General features: G+C 36.3%; 1 protein-coding gene across 12 annotated transcripts in view; it reads right to left on the minus strand.

Moving 5' to 3' along the window:
• The window catches only part of LOC135212740 (SH3 and cysteine-rich domain-containing protein-like), a 635,516-nt gene that overhangs the window by 491,110 nt on the left and 130,337 nt on the right, over positions 1-14,069 (minus strand). For all 12 annotated transcript variants that reach the window (XM_064246459.1, XM_064246455.1, XM_064246457.1 and 9 more), the window contains exon 3: positions 10,904-11,012. The gene's annotated coding sequence lies outside the window, so the exon portion shown is untranslated. The remainder of the gene's footprint in view (positions 1-10,903; positions 11,013-14,069) is intronic.

The following is a 14,069-nucleotide window of genomic DNA, read 5'->3' on the forward strand; positions in this document are numbered from 1 at the left end:
GTACCATTTTACTTACCTGGTGCAAGATCTGTCATCATGGCTCTACCATCTTCAGCCATCTAGACAATTTCAAGAATGTACCCACATTCTAAACCACTACGTACCATCTTCAGCCATCTAGATAATTTCAAGTGTGTACCCACATTCCAACCTACGTGTCATCTATTTCTATTATAAGTTATTCTATTTATTGTTAATATATTAATAATTTTCATAATTCTTTTTACTTGATACCAGCCTAGCCAAAGTGTTAGGTAACAAGCGCCTAATACATTTCCATCTATGCAAATAAAAGCTTGACAATTTGCGCAGTGAGTAGGATTTTATAATAAGTTCATTCCACATTTCTCCTCTTTCTGCACCCTTAACAACTATGCTTAAGAAAGGGAGTTGCAATATTCTGAATTGGACTGATGAACAAATTAAAAGTTTCAATAATTTGAAAGCTTCTCTAACTAAATCTCCTATTTTGTTACTGCCAGATTTTAATAAGACCTTCTATCTTCGAACGGATGCATCCATGGATGGTATTAGTGCAGTTTTATTGCACGAAAGTGATAATGTGCTTTTGCCTGTGTCATATGCTGGAAAGAAATTTTTCAGATGCAGAAAGACGTTACTCTACAATTGATAAAGAGTGTTACGCTATTGTATGGTCTATTTTAAAATTTAAGGAATATCTGTATGGGAAAGAATTCATCCTGCTAACAGATCATCTTCCATTAACTTATCTAAATTCCATGAGGAATAAGAATGATCGCTTAATGCGATGGGCTCTTAGCCTGCAACCTTATAATTTCCTGGTTGAGTGTATCAAGGGGTCGGATAATATCTGTTCCGACATGCTTAGCCGATGTAGATAATATTTTGAATATTTTAGTTTTATTTAGATATTCTAGTTTTTCTTGGTATGGGGGTTTGTCAGGTATTTCCTTTCTTAAAACTAGAATCTGAGTGTTGGTTGTATTTTCATCCAATAGATGGCGTTGGTTGTCCTTCTATCATCCTTGGGTGTTGTTTGCATTCGCTTTGATAGATGGCGTTGGTTGTTCTGTTCGTTATTTTAGTGTCCTTGGTATTACAACTTGTATGACCTGTTGGATGTACCATTTTACTTACCTGGTGCAAGATCTGTCGTCATGGCTCTACCATCTTCAGCCATCTAGACAATTTCAAGAATGTACCCACATTCTAAACCACTACGTACCATCTTCAGCCATCTAGATAATTTCAAGTGTGTACCCACATTCCAACCTACGTGTCATCTATTTCTATTATTATAAGTTATTCTATTTATTGTTAATAAATTAATAATTTTTATAATTATTTTTACTTGATACCAGTCTAGCCAAAGTGTTAGGTAACAAGCGCCTAATGCATTTCCATCTATGCAAATAAAAGCTTGACAGTAGGCGAGTACGTAAACCACTCGTCCAACGAGGAGAAGGAAGTCATTTATCAACCGCTCTTCAAAATGGGAACCTTATAAGTATATATTGCCCTTCCCGGGCTAAACTTTTCAACTTTGAATATTATACAAATAATATAATAAGCCACAACTTTTATTAACAGCTATCCACAGTGACTGCACATATACCATGATATTACCGGTATCAACTAATTGTTCATATATTCATGTGGCGGGTTTCCCTTTAAATGATGCAAGTATCGCTAAAACAATTATGCGCATATACTATAGAGGAAGCTAATCAAAAGTAGCATTTAAAACAACGTAATTTAATTCTAGTTAGGTTATACCGACTATGAAAGAATGCATCTAGAAGCTGATGCTAAACAGGCCAACATTTGGGCAGATTCAGCCATTCAGCACTCAAGCCAATGCATGAAAAGAGGGAACTAGAGTGGGTGGCTTCCATGAGAAAATAAATCAGATGAAGTAAAAAATATCTCGAGGAAAAATATGGAAAATAACCAACAGTTGTTTTAAGATGTGATATTGAATACTGAATACAGATTTTAGGTCAAAGGCCATTCAGTGCTGAAATGGAAATTGACAATACCAGCTTTGAAAGGTGTAACAGGAGGAAAACCTCAAAGCAGTTGCACTAGGAATCAAATGTTAAGAGAGGGTTAAGGAAAGTAAGATGTAAGAATGAGAATATGAAACGGTGCAGCTAGGGGCCGAAGGGACACTGCAAAGAACCTTAAGTAATGCCTACAGTGAAACGCATGAGGTGCATTGACAGCATTACCCCCCTAGGATGTAATAGTTACAGAGGTTGGACAGCACAATGGACGAAAGGAAACGTTATTTTCTATTTTCAATGAACTCTCCTGTGATTCTCTGTTGCCTCGCCCATCGGCATTGGTTGGTTTAGACCAGTGGTTCCCAAATTGGGGTGTACTATGCCCCACCAGGGGGATAATAAACCAAGTTAATGGTCTTTTAGGCTTCCTCCACGTGAATATATACGAATTATATATCACCAAAGGAGGCATCAGGAATTTAAAGGTAATTAGTAGGTGGGGCATGGCCAAAAAAAAGGCCTTGTATCAGAAGGGGCCCTTGCCCATAGGGGCATTTGCAGCAGTGTGTCTGATATGCTGTTAAGGGAAACGAGAGGCCTGGTTTGGACCTGTGGATCTGCACCTAACCAAGACGTCTATCTGCTAGTTGATCCTTTCGTTTCCGCGCAAAGGAAAATATTCATTTTTGTAATAATCTACAATTTCTGAAACTATAATATCTCCCAAGTAATTGCAGTGGGTGAAGATTATTATCTTTATACAAAAAATATGTACTACAACCTTCGTATTTCTCACATGGCCACCGATGCATGTTTCTCTTCAAACCTGCATCTTTTTCAAGTTATAAAAGCGATCTGGATACTGAATTCTCCATGGCTATCAACGAATCCTGTATGGGCGTACGATATAAAAACAACCGTTCAGTCAGGCTGATAATATTTTGCTGCAAGCTGCCCCGTGCTCACCGCACATGAATTAGAACCTCTTGTCGAAACTGTAACACGTAAGAGCCCTATTAACCTTCATCACAGTTATTGGCGTACAGACTAAATAGTTGTTTATTCCCGAACCATCGGCCATTATATGAATATGATATACGTTAATAAGCTTTCCGGGGTTTATTTCTGACGTCAAAATAGAGTGAAAACACATTTCTGACATAAAAATAGTGAAAACATATACATTACGAAAGAGTCAAAAAATTCATACGGAAAATAGAAAATAATGTTCCGTATTTGATTAGCACAATGAACTCTGGACGCATAGAACCAACAAACAATCACTTACAGAAGACAAATCCCTGAAAATTACAATAATCGTTAAATGTGAAAATAGAAATAAATGAAATAAATAAAAGCACAACCCAGGGAAGCCCAAGAGGAGGCAACTATTGGGAATAAGAAAGAAGCAACGCTATTACAAGGAAATTGCATTCGTACCAATCCCTCCATAACGAGTTCCAACGGCAGCTCAAAAAGAAGAAGAAGAAAAAAACACGATTGCTGTTACTGAAACTAACTGTATTCGGCGCAATACTGGATCAAGACCGTACTTGAAAAAATATTCAAGATCATTGAATTTTCTCGTGATGATGATAATAATGTCGAAAACAACGAGCAATATTGTTGAAAAAGATAACAATGACAGTCAACAACGATGATAATCATAATCCTTTCCATTTTTACTATCATTTTCACTGAATATAATTTCAAGTTACTGACGACGGCAGCTTAAATATAATTTTTTTTAACATACACAGCCTGAAATCACCCATCCGCCAGCAATCAATGAGTTCAAACACTCACACACCACACACATTTATCTTAAACAGCAATGACAAAATGTCTGCCGTTTACGCTAATAATTATGCATTCAAGTCACACCGAAACTTAGGTCCTTATAATCTTAACTGTATTATAATGGACGTAATGTCTGTCCGTCCGTCTGTCATTCAATCACGGCCAAACGGCTGGTCCGATGGGAATGAAACTTGACAGGGTTATAGTGGGGACCCCTAAGATGGTTTATAATGGGGTTTCATCCTACCTCCCCCCGCCCCTCCGAAGGGGGGGTGAGAAGAGATTCCTTAAAGCGGAGCTGGTTCTGCCCGTGAAACGGGGCTGGTTATGCCAGTAGACTTAGTTACATTACGAATTCATCATACATAATTTCTGTACATATGACATATTATTTGGAAAAGAATACTATGGGGTAAACATCAATAACATAATAGTTAGAAACCACTAGCGAGTCACTTATATGAAGCAGCAGATGAATATGCTTTTAGGAAGGTTTGGTCAATTGCTAGTAGTTTGGAACCCTGTAACATATTCCTCCTCGGAACGGCTATTGTTAAGCCGTTACACCATACCCATGCGTAATGAGAGCACTGTAAATAAGTACAAATTAGGATGAAATGAAACTCAAAATTCTCATCAACTTTTCACCATAGCTCAGATAAATATCGTCCTTTTATTTATCTTATTTATAGATCTCTATTTTCTCATTCAATCGTCCCACTTTCATCTTGACCTTTCTTTTTCAGTGACACTAACTCTCTCTAGGTTAATAGGGCCTCACTTGGTCAAATAATTTAGTATTTCCTTTAAAGGTCCTTTATACTGAAAAGGAAATATAATATCAAGTAATTTGACAGTATCGTAAGCACTCCGAGCAGTACTTCTTGAAATCAATATCTTACTCTACCACCAATGCCGTACAAAACGCGCTGGGTGTCAATTGTGGATCAAAACAGGAAAAAATATCATTTTCTATCAGAATAGAATGAATGACATCTGGCTCCATAAAGTCTCTCTCTCTCTCTCTCTCTCTCTCTCTCTCTCTTCAACCTCTCTCTCCTTCCTCTCTCCTTCTTCTCTCTCGCCTCTCTCTCCTTCATACTCATCTCTCTCTCTACCTTTAATGAATACCGGTGTAACGTGAAGCCTTATGGTTTATCACTGCGTCACAGGTATTTAACCAATCGCCTCAATATTTCTTTTATTGTGTTGTTTTAATACTTTATTTTATCTGCTTGTTTATGAAATCATCTAGTAGTACATGGAGAAATTAGTTGGGTTTTTGCAAAGTATAAATAAACCTCTAAATATACTCACAGCTACTTTAGTAAGTGAGGCGTCACTATGCAAGTGATATACCTATACTTAGGCAAAGACAGATCTACTCGTCTCGTCCTTGATTACGTCCATCAGAGTTTACATCAAATAAGAGAATACGAAAGGTTTATGCATGGACGCTGCTTAGCCAAGTACTGTTCTCCTCTCTCTCGTGATGGCATTGACAATTCTTTCGTTTGCGTTCAATCCGAACCCAGAGAGATCTGAAACAGTAAGATGTACTATTCTTCTCAACGCCAGAATGGTTCTGCTGACCTAAGAAATGAATTACGAGAAGGAATCGACAAGGTGACAAGCACCTCCACCCCACCAGGACAATTTATAGATCAGGTGTGATCTCTATCTCTCTGTCTCTGGAACTATGTTTAACAACGCATATATTATGATGAATGATGTATTCAAGACGGGGTAACATCAGTCTGTTAAAACAGATAAATCTTTCACTATATTTAGATGTATTGTATAATATATATCTATTATATATATAATAATATATATATATTAGATATATATAATATATAAGATATTATAGATTATATATTAGTAGCTGACCAACCCAGCACTGCCCGGGAAAACTCAGAATGCCAACTGATAAACTCTCTCTCTCTCTCTCTCTCTCTCTCTCTCTCTCTCTCTCTCTCTCTCTCTCTCCTGTTGAGAAAGTTGCTACAATTACATTCCCCAGCATTTTTTACATATTATTTTCACCTCTCCTCACCCCCATTCCTATCGGGGTTGACCCTTATGAGCAATGATGTGCAGACAGAGGAACGGCTGTTAACATCTAAATGCCAAGAAGAAGGATCATGGACCAAAACAATGACCTATTCTTGACCACAAATAATTCCTCAGAATGAACTGAAAACATCTGGACTGTACTGTTCAAAATATACATTATGTGAGATACTGTACATAGACCTGTGAAATCTTTAATATCCTATCAAATTTGATGCATTCTGTTTCAACTGCTTTACAATTCAGTTTGACAGAAAAGAAAGGTTTTATTCTTTAGCAGTGACCAGTACTTTACTCACATTAATCCCCAAGTATTAAGGCCTTTGCTGTCAGTTCTGAACGAAAATAATACCTTTTTAGCATCACCCTAAAGAAAAGGAGTGATAAGACTGTGTATCGTAAGGTTCAACATAACATAATTATTACAATTAGGTAAGTATAAATATCTCACTCTAGTATCAGAAATTTTGAGAGAGAGAGAGAGAGAGAGAGAGAGAGAGAGAGAGAGAGAGAGAGAGAGAGAGAGAGAGAGAGGACCGGCTGAGATGAATACATTATGCAGCAGTTATATCCATACCTTACCTCTCAAATCATAACATCGCGCTCCCCAGCAAAGTAGGCACATAAGAAGCCCATATCTCAGAGAATATGTAAATCATTCGTTATCTTACGACACCAGGCGTGTTTTCATAGCTTCTTTAGCAGCGTAAGGATTTCATCCTTTATTCAAGGTGATGCTTTCGCTACCGTGATACAGACAGAAAAAAAAATCGATTATTAACATCTTGTATATACGTAGCCTGATGAAAACTGGGATTTTTAAAAGAAATCTCCATAAATGCTGAGGTGTCAAGTTGATGGATGAACACAAAGAAAATTGGAACAATCTCGTGTTCCATTTTAAAAGCCAACGTAAAGTGGCTTAAAATATATGACATAAAGAAAATGGAACAATCTCGTCTTCCATTTTAAAAGGTAAACGTATCTTGATTTTCTTATTAACTAAATGAACACCACCTATCATGCAAAAGGAAAACTAAAAAGTGACTTATATAATATGACAACTCAACACACGACCACCCCACCCCCACCCCACCACCTCTCCTTTTGGGGAAGATGATTAATAGCCTGATCAATCTTCGTGACTAGAAAATGGAATTTGATTCACTTTACTTCTGTTAAGCAGAAAATCCGTATTTATTTTAATTTACGTTGGTGAAACAAGGATCGGTTTACCGTAGATTTTAGCACGGTTTAATTTACGTTAAAAGTTAGGAATATAACGTTTACAACTTATGCGTGATGGGGAAATATTGCACTCGTCCCAAGTAAGCTGGATGTCGGATCGCGCCTTGTTTATATAATTTTCATTTACGATATAATTTTTCATCAATTATTCGCGATCAAAAAGCTTTATTATAAACTGGCATTCTTTTCTAAAAATCAAAATTAAATTCAACCCCTTTACTGGATATGTCGCAGATCTGATTTCCATAACCGTAAAGAAGAGGTTGCCCGTATCAACCTAAAAATCTACAAGTTTTTTTATTTGATCGTTACTTCCTTGATTGCTATCTATTATTAGCTATATGTATTGCTTTATTAATTATTTTATACAGTTCATATTATTTATTATTCAATCCTCTGGTTTTCCTTTATTCAAACATCACTTCCTATTCGGTGAAATCTTGCTCTGTAAACCAATTGCATTTCGGTTCGTTCCATAAGGACATATAATAGTCATTAATATTGATAATACACTCTTTCCACGCATTCAAAATATATTATGATGCCAAACACCTTGAGGATAATCACTGGTAAACCTGGTAAACTCAAACTGATGAAAATGATGTCAATTGTCTAAGGGTACAGACAGGGACCTTAAGCGAGAGGAAAGGGTCGTGCAACTGGAAGAGCATCATAAATTCCTGAGCCTTAATAACTTCATGAATATGCAGAAGGTTTGTACAGCGTTCCATAAAAGTAACTTGACATAATGAACCTCCATCACATATTCTCAACAGCTTAACTAATTTCCTATCTAGAAAAACTCTGATGACAAGAAAGTGAAAAAACTGTCTTGGGACAGATTACTGAGGAAAGAGGAGGATAGAATAGAATAGAGAATTTAGGCAAAAGGCCAAGCGCTGGGAGTTATGAGGTCATACAGCGCTGAAATGGAAGTTAGACTGTAAAATAGGTTTGGAAGGTATAACTGGAGGAAAACCTGGCAATTACATTGTAAATAAATTGTTAGGAGAGGCTGGATAGTAAGATGGAAGAAACAGAATATGAACGGACATACAGTAAAAGAAATGAAAGGGGCTACTCGTAGGGGTCGAAGGGGGGCTGCAAAGAACCTTAAAAGTGAGTTTACACTAAGGCTTCACCACACACAGCATATGTAAACCTCATCACCAGGTCCTCCCAAATTCTTGTTAGCCCCCCTACTGGACTGCTCATGAAGACACGCGCCACACCACTAACTCACCCTAATGAACAGTCCAGTAAGCAGGGCCAACCAGAATTTGGGAAGGGTTGATGATGAGTCTTACGCATCCAGCGTGTGGTGAAGCCTAGTGCAAACTCACCCTAAGAAATACCTACAGTGCACAGCATGAGGTACATATTCCTGAACTTTAACCGAGGGCCTTCCCTGATAACAGCGGGACGCCATATCTAAAAAACTAACCATAGAATTTCTTGAGAACAATCTCATTATGTTTCCTACACCCCAATTACGTTTAAACTTCTCTGAACTAATCTAACCTAACCTAACCTAGGGGTATGGCCAAAAACAACTGGGGTTGATGCAATACCAGTAGACATCTCGGGATTCTGCTAATGTGAGAGGAAATAGTAGTACCAAGATCCAAAGCAACAAGGTCAGGGCAAGATCTGGTAGGCCAACCCGCCTACACAGAGAGATAGAGAGAGCTATATCAATATACCCAGCTAATGAGGAAATTCAATGATAATCAACATGATATTCTAAATGAATCTTATCTGAAAGTAGAAAACTTTTCATTAAAGGATTTCCACAGGACTATAGTTAGATAAGAGCATTCACCCAAAAAATTCAGAATACAAATATCTACCTCTCGTCAATTCTTCAGTTACCAACATTGCTAAAACTTCTGCTATTATTTTTGTAATTATGCAGATACTGAAAGCCCCATCAAAAACCACAACTCACTTAACGAATAACACAGAACATCATCTTACTAAAATGGGCGTAATGTCTGTCCGTCCCTCTGTCATTCAATCCACCAAAACCAAACAGTCTGGTCTGACGGCATGAAACAATGAAACTTGGAAGGGTTTATGGTGGGGGGGACCCCTAAGATTGTTTCTAATGGCGTTTCATCCTAACCACCCCCCTCCCCACCTCCGAAGGGGGTAGGGTGAGAAGGAATACCCTGAAATGGAGCTGGTTCTGCTCATGAAACAAGACAGGTTACTTTACGAATTTTCATACATAATTTCTGTATACATATGTTTGCTAGTTAATCATAATAATCAGATCTTCAGTAAGCAATGATTCTTCCTTTCGTGTCGTACAATATCACTTCATCAACTTTACATCCTTAATTCCACCAGTATCATCAACGTAACCAATAAGAACAATAATAATATGTGTGAATAATAAAGAGAAGAATGTCGCTGGCTGGTTCACATCTGAAGAACCTACAAACAAGCAACTATACAGATATATAATAAATTACTGAAAATGAATAAAATACCATATAATGGGTAACTACATATTTTACGAGTAATTTGGATGAACAAATATATATATATATATATATATATATATTATATATATATATATATATATATATCACGTAAAACGCCGTCGGTTACATTTCTCTATTTTGTAAACTTTTTAAAAATATTGCTGTGTAAAAACCCCTTCTATCTGTATGATGAACTCGGGTCCTAGTAAACAATTTACATAATGGAATGAATTAAAAGCGATTTTTTACGTCAGAATTTAGAGGCAATGACAATCGTGCTAATGCAGTGTTTCATTAAAAAAAAAAAAGTAGAAATGGATTTCGCCAATAAAAAAGAATCCTGCGTCAACAAAAATTCCACAATTAAGAGTCAGAAGTTGCTAAGCATAACATTATTTCAATGATAATGGAAAATATTATTCAAATAATAATGAACAAAAATATGCAATTGGGAGAAAGAAGAATTCTTCTATTTAGTATTTTATTTTCTATGCTTCGACTAACGTTAGCATTTAGTGATCTTGGACAGAATTTTCAATCTAAATTGAGTGTACAGACTAATATTACCTGAAAACTTACTCTGACTACTGATAGAGTCGTGTTGTCTCTTCAAGAATACAAATTCCTACAGTATTCGAAGGTAGTTCATACACGCAAAAGGGGATGTAATACATCCCATGTTTTATGTCAGAATTAACAGTCGAACAGTACACCTTTGTTAAGTCATAGTCATTAGTCATCGAATGGCATGAAAATTATGCTGAAAAATATCTGACAAATGGCAAGAAAACTGGTTAGATTATCTGACTAGATATGCGCTGGAATCTGACCAGTCTGAGATGTAGATTCACTGTACAGAAAAAAAGTTCGCGTCTTCTACCTGTCAAATGCCCAGACCTCGTTACAACTGTCAGTGACGCCCGTGTTCATGAATGAGGAAACTGAATAGACGCTCCTATCCTGTAAGAGTATGGAAAGAATGGAGCTGAACCTTTATAGCGTAAGGTTCTAAAAACACAAGCGACACCATATATACACTATTCAAGGTTCCACATCTAACCAAACTTGCACACATCGAATCAGATCATAAGATGCACGGACGAAGGCTGAACTCCGACGGGATGAAACCTACATCGCGGAGGAAAAAAAAGTCAATAAAAGGAGTAAGCTTCTCATTCATTTTTCAATAACGTAGAAATCTATCAAATTACCCACATTTCTAAAGCAAATAAAGCAAATAAGAGAAAACATTCAGGTAGAACACGTAGAGAGAGAGAGAGCAAAACTGTCACTATTTCTACTTACCGTTCATTACGAAGTTCGGAATTCTTCTTTCTGAAGCTTTCGACTAATCGCTGAATCTCCTCCGCGTGTTGCTCGTGGATTCGAGACAGTTGAGCGGTGAAATCTGAAACTGAGAGAGAAACGAAAATCTCAGACTATGGAGCATTACAATTTTTAATAAATGAAGTGTGAAAGTTCACGTTAGACACTCCTTTCCACATGGCATATAAATGGATATAATTTGTATTTTAACAAAAATTTCAAATAAAACATAATTTGCAATTCATAATGAAAATACACACTCATATCCAAATCTCTTTTAAAAAAATTACAATAATGAGCATCTGAAATCTGAAAATAAAGGTACAATCGTCAAGTCATATTCCTTCCTGAATATAGTTCCAGACAAGTTAAGAAATATTCATGACACAATCCATCAAAAAACCCTAACACAGAGCAATAAACCTTTGGATAAACAACGACCACTCACTGTTTTATATTTCCTTCACACAATACCTTTGGACAAATCAGTCACCCTAGAACTAACGTGACGACAGGCTGGGGTGTAATAAAAGAAGTGATAAAGGTTCTATATCAATCTAAATATTCACACAATAACATCAGAGTGGTAGACAATCGAAAGACACATCTGAGATGAGAAGACAGAGGTCAACTGTAAAATACAAAGGGTATGGTCATAAATGTGTTAGAAAAACTTATCTGCCAATAATACGTAATCATAACGGAAAGAAATGGAGCACGTAGAATACTCAATTAGACTCAAAAATTAGTATATTCAGAATCAGATTGAAATGAGTATAACGTTCAATATTGTTCCTGTGGTTTTTCTCTCAGTCACATCCTTTTTGAGTGGAAACGTATAAATAAAATGGCATGACAGGCACTACTACAATTTGTTCTCCATCATATGCGTAACTCGTCACTGTAGATTAGTTATCGTCTTATCATCATCATATCTTGTCCCGAATATACATACATTCGTACTTAAACTATAGACATTTCCTTTCTTTCTCAAAGTTTACGTATAGAATGCCTTAGTATTTCGTGTGCCTTTCTCTTGAAGGCCAGAGCCTATGGTTCAACTGAATCTCTCTCTCTCTCTCTCTCTCTCTCTCTCTCTCTCTCTCTCTCTCTCTCTCTCTGTATATATGTAATTACGTATATACAAATTGACCACATACACACAAACATCATTTATATATCATATAGATATAGTATATATATATATATATATATATATAATATATAATTTAGATAGATTGATATAATACGGTACATGAGTTATTTTCTTCTCTCTCATCTCTCTCTTCTCTTCTCTCTCTCTCTCTATCTCTCTCTCTCTCTCGTCTCGTCTCTCTCATCTCCTGGATATATATGTAATTACGTATATCACAAATTGAACCACATACACACACACGCAACACAAATTTAGGTATATCATATTTATTATATATATATATATATATATATATATTATATATATAAATTAGACAGATTGATATTAATACGTACATGAGTTATTTTCCTCTCTCTCTCTCTCTCTCTCTCTCTCTCTCTCTCTCTCTCTCTCTCTCTATATGTAATTACGTATATACAAATTGACCACATACACACACACGCACACAATATATATTTAATATATATATATATATATATATATATATATATATATATATATATATATATAATAATAGACAGATTGATATAACTAGTATGAGTCTCTCTCTCTCTCTCTCTCTCTCTCTCTCTCTCTCTCTCTCTCTCTCTCTGGCGACCTCTCTTCAATCTCATATTTCACCAATAACCTCTGGGTGCGCTCCGCCGATATCTAGTCAATAAATCCTGTTCGGGGGTAATTACAGCAGTAATTAAAACTTCATTTCGAATTCCAAATGCTCAGAAATTATAGGAGTAGTGGCAATTCATTTTCGCTTCTCATTCCTGCGAGTCAACTCAACAACCTAAGCACATGGAGAGGCGCAACGGGAAGGGCGAACAAGCAAACAAGTAATGATAACATTCCCGTCGCGAGATTAACTTGCAGCTGATAACTCGTATCTGATAACTCGTAGCTGATAACATCTTATGGTGAAATTTGGTCAATATGACATCTGTCTTCCTGCTGTGATATTACAATGGCTTTTTTTTTTGGACGAAATGTGTAAATGGAGCCTGTGAATAATTGTCATTATAATAAGAATAAAAAATGTATAGTTTTTTCATTATAATGACTAAAAATATAGTTTATGTTATTATAATGAGGATCATTCAAAGATTCCGTTTATATATTTCGTCTCGAAAAAAAGGGTATTGTAACAACACGACGGGAAGACATGTTGAACTGGGCAAGTTTCGCAAAAAAATAAAATACTGTTAAACGTTAAGTTCATCAAACTGCAGACCAGAGTCACCGCCTACACTCTAGCAACTCATTTAAGCACAGATGTTGCAAGATTAATTATACGAGCCAGATATCTATTTACAGCGATAAACCACGTCAGTCAAACTTGTTCCCGCATCACTGATAAGTTTGGGTACAGAACTGAATCCTTCCCAACAGCAGACAGACAGACAAGTCTGAGCTCATAGATTTCAACTTTAATTATGTGGCAGCATTTGTGACGTGTTTGACGTAAGAACTTTTAAAACTGTGGAGGTGGTTATTGAAGATCTTCGAGGAAACCTGGTTTGGTCTACTAAACTGTTAGAATATTTAGAAGGACGTATTTTAAGGTTCAGACAGAAATATACACAGCTGACGTTTATCAAGGTAGCAAAAAATCACATCGAATGCCTCAAAATTGGCAGGAAAAATAAGAACACTTAAAAAAAACAGCCATGTGTCATATCTGCATTCTATGTCAGGACAAAACCAATTTTGGAGAGACAAATGGGATCTCCTATACCGCCCTTCATTTATCACAATCGAAGGACATATCTGTTGTTACTGTGGCGTCCCCTTCCCGTGCATTATGATGTGCTAATAAAAACAAGAGGAATTCTTTGCAAAGAATTTGCAAACAAGGCGGGAATTCGGTTTTAAACTGATTTTCAAAGTAATATTAAGGGCTCCTACGGTACCTAAATAAAATTATACATATATAAGAATTTTATATGTCTAATGCAACATTAAAAATTTTTAATGCAATATTTATAAATTTCAATG

This window comes from Macrobrachium nipponense, chromosome 41 (assembly GCF_015104395.2).
Source record: "Macrobrachium nipponense isolate FS-2020 chromosome 41, ASM1510439v2, whole genome shotgun sequence".
In the NCBI taxonomy this organism is placed as follows: domain Eukaryota; kingdom Metazoa; phylum Arthropoda; class Malacostraca; order Decapoda; family Palaemonidae; genus Macrobrachium; species Macrobrachium nipponense.